Below are 4,369 nucleotides of genomic sequence, written 5' to 3'. Positions count from 1 at the left end.
TTAATAAAAAATAAAATGAATAAATAAATATTTATATTTATTAAATGTTAATATAAACAATATTAGTCAATTATATTTAATTTTTTGTGATGACATTCAACAATACAATATTTTATTAGTTGTTTTATTTTTGTGATGAATTTTTTTTTTTTGTTATTTTTAGTTTAATTAAGCTATATTCAAATTAAGTGGCAAATACTAACTACTATGTAGCCCTTATTTATATTGTGATAATTAAAAATTTATTAAATTATAATTAAAATAATATTTATTTATATATATAAAATTAAAGTTAAAATTTAAATATCTTTTTTGTAAGTTTCGTAAGACTCTCCATAACCATCACCACTTGAACTGGCCAAAACAAACAAAGTTAAAATTTAAATATATATATATATATATAATTTTTTAAAATTTCAATTTAAATTTTATATTATTATTTTTTAATAAGCGAAAATATAAATAAACTTTGAAAATAAAATTAACCATTTATTTTTCAATTTAAAACAAAAAATAATAATTAAATTAAATAAATTTTGTACTCGTAAAAATCATCTATAATTTATTTTTGAATATTGAAATTAATTTATACCTTTACATGCACATGACGTGCATGGTGTAATGGTAGGGGTGGATGGCTGGCACTCCCCCCACCCAAGTTGGAGTCCTGCAGAGGCAGGCGATTGATGTATTACTTTGGAAAATGTAAAGGTCCTGTACTCGCTTACAAAAAAAAAATTATACCTTTACATGCATTTGTGTATTAAAGTGATTGTTCCCTCTATATATAAATATAAAAAATAACTTCTAGTTCGTTTAGATTTTATACCCTTCTTTTGCGTAGATTCAGAGGCATCTCACAGGAGTGAAACCCTGCTCCCTTAGGGACCACCATCGAGTTATTCCAGGTGGCATGGTTTGCGTAGATTCAGAGGCATCTCACAGGAGTGAAACCCTGCTCCCTTAGGGACCACCATCGAGTTATTCCAGGTGGCATGGTTTTCTTTGATAACAGTGATGAGTCAAACTGACATTCGCAGACACTAACTTTAAATAATACAAAAAGTTTAACTTTCTGTAGACACTAACTTTAAATAATACAAAAAGTTTGGAAAATCTTTAACCACACAAGCACATTTTGACTAAGATAAAATCACAAAAAAATGGGACATGCCTGAGCTATATAAGGGAGATGTATAAAAGGAGATGTAAAATAATTATTTTAGTTTATAATTGATATGTGTTTTTTTTAAATAAGAACAAAAATATTAATAAATAAAAAAGAAATATGTAATTTTATAACTAATAAAAATATTTTATTTTCAATAATAAATAAAATATTTTAATATTTATGTTAAATAATATGGTTTTATATAAAGATAAGGTAATTGAGAATTTATAGAAAAAAATATAAATTTTATATTTTCAGTTTAGGGTAAATTTTATTTATTTTTTAAATATTTTAATGTCTATATTAAATAATAATAAAGATATTTCATTCTCACTTAAAAATAAATATTTAAATGTTGATATTAAGTAATATAATTTTATATCAATTTTTTTATATAGATAAAGTAACTGAAAGTAAGAAAAAAAAACCTATATTTTCAATTTGCTGTAAAATAAATATATAAATATATATTAACACTGACTATAACTAAAATATTTCAATATCTATTTCAAATAAAATAATTTTATATCGATTTAAAAAAATAATTAAATACAAAAATTTCAAATACTTTCTCCTAATAAAAAATGAAATAATTAAATGCAAAAATTTCAAATACTTTCTCCTAATAAAAAATGTATAATTAATTCTTTTCTTTATATATAACATTTATAGAATATTAATAAAAAATAAAAATAAAACTATAGATAAAATATTTTAATATACAATATTAAATAATATATATAAAAGAATTATAAATAAATTACTTCAGTGACTATGTTGATTTAAACTCTGTATATTTTTCCAAAAAAAACTAATAATTTTATTAGTAATAACCAAAATTTCCACCTCCATATTGTGGTTCTTGTAATCCATGTAATCCATGTAAAATAAAGATGCAAGCCCCGGAAGTGATGATTGATGCTATGTGATTCGTTCTCCACATTTCACTAGTTTCAATCCCACTTCTTCACCCCTGTGAGCATCACCCGATGCAATGAGTGCTAAGTGAACTATTCAAAAATCATGAGAAATTAGTCAGTTACGACTACCTCTCATGGAAATGGTCATACGTGAATGATCTTACTTAACGTAGTTGAATCCCAAAATGATATCTAATATAATGCACTGCGTAAAACCCCCATACTTAAATTCAAAAAAGAGTCAAGGGATCTGTAATTGAATGGTTCATGAGGCACAATACTTGCTAAGGTTTTGCAAATGAGGTAGCAAGCTAAGTGGGCTTGATTGTGGGGAAAAACTCCACAGTTAAGCGCGCTTGAGCCAGAGGAGTTCTGGGATGGGTGACCTCCTGGGAAGTCCTGGTTACCGGGTGCAAGCCCCGTGAATGATCTTACTTAACGCAGTGAATGATCTTACTTAACGCAATGAGAAATTAGTCAAATGGTCATACGTGAATGATCTTACTTAACGCAGTTGAATCCCAAAATGATATCTAATATAATGCATTGTGTAAAACCCCCATACTTAAATGTCAAAAGTTTTTCTTTTCCCCACTTTCTATTATTTTCATACCAAACATTTCATCAAAAGTCACCAAAGCATGTAAAGAAAATACCAAACATTTCATCAAAAGTCACCAAAGCCTGTAAAGAAAATACCAAACATTTCATCAAAAATCATTAAAGTCTTCAAGGTTTTGATCCTTATAGAGTAATATTTGTCGAGATAACTGCCTATATGGTTGATATGGCACTGCTATAAACATATCAGAAGACTATCCTAAATTGAGTCATTCTATATATATCCAAAAATATATTGTTTCAAACCATTGTGGGTCCGTCAATGGAGGTATAGATAAAAAGAGAGCATAAAATAAATAATGAAACCCATTACAAGCCAGAACTACACCAAAGATGGCCTTTCTTTTAAAAAAAAGAAACACTATTGGTTCAACCTATTAACTGCATGAGGCAACATATCAAGGACTGACGGCTAATGCCAAACGTGAGCACATTAGGTGTAAATTACATTGCTCATGATGTGATGTGCCTAAAAGATGAATACTTATTAATGGAAGGACTACGCAAACTGAAGATGGGTGGGTTCAACTAGGGGCGGCGTCAATTATTTAACTTCCTACATGTCAGTCGGATCCAAAATATTTCAAGAATCTGCAGCTCAAGGTTCCAGACAAACAAATCTTTATAGTGTCGCCCTCACCAAATCATACTGCGTTGCCAATGATAAGGTGCCCAAATCTTCCCAAGAACGACGTGACATGTCATGTATGGAATGTACCAAGTTTGCACACAATCCATCACCCAACACAATAGACGCCCATTCACAATTTGACCCTTACAATCTAAGGGTGGGCCAATTTTTAGCTTACTGCTAATTTCCTTTGACTCTGGTATCTTCTTCCACGTCAGCTCTTTGAAGTTGTAAACATAAGTGGTTCTTTCAGAATGATAATCGAACGGAATCGACTTCTGGCACAGGACGAGCTTGGGTACACCGTTTTTCTGATCGAACGCGATTCCGGCAATCTCCGAGAGACTTCCCCCGCTGCAGTCATTGTCCGGCGCCGTCAGAATCCATCGATCGTTGTGAGAGAGAGGATTGAACACCAGAAATATCCTCTCAGTTGTTGAAGGCCGTAGGAAAGTCTGGTACCACAAGAACCCGTCGCCGTAAGCAGTCAACGTCCACAGATGGTTGATAACGCCAAACTGCCAGAACGTGCGTCTGGTTTGGCGGTAGAAGGGCGTGTGAGATGGGCGGTTTTTTTCATACTCAATCACAAACTCTAAATCCGAGAGCAGAGATTTAAAATAGTTACATGAAAATTGCAGTGTGAGCAAATCCTTGGGAGAAAGGCTTTTGAGCACCCTAAGTTGAACATCCCAATCAAGTTTAGCCCACGTATTTTCCATGCTTTCTCTTGCTCCTACTCTTCTTCTGAATATATTTTTACATCCTTCCCTTGTGTGCAGAATTTATAAATTTCTCCCCACACCTTCATGTGTGTCGCAGAATTTATATGTGGCGTACCATGCTCGTTTGTTTATTTATTGTTTAATTTAGAATTCAAGACTTACTGTTCAGTATAGCTTCTAAGCGTTCGCTTTTCTAAAAGTAGAAAGTTTTTATATTTCTTTTACTAGTTCGTTTTGTTTTGTGTTGTCTTGGCCTAATTTAGAATGGAAGACTTCCACTTCCACTTCTTAGAGCTTTTTT

Source organism: Pinus tabuliformis, chromosome 1_1 (genome assembly GCF_031772625.1).
Source record: "Pinus tabuliformis cultivar Carrire ecotype Pingquan chromosome 1_1, CPIR1, whole genome shotgun sequence".
Lineage (NCBI taxonomy): Eukaryota > Viridiplantae > Streptophyta > Pinopsida > Pinales > Pinaceae > Pinus > Pinus tabuliformis.
The sequence above is the reverse complement of the archived record's forward strand: the minus strand, read 5'-3'. Positions refer to the sequence as shown.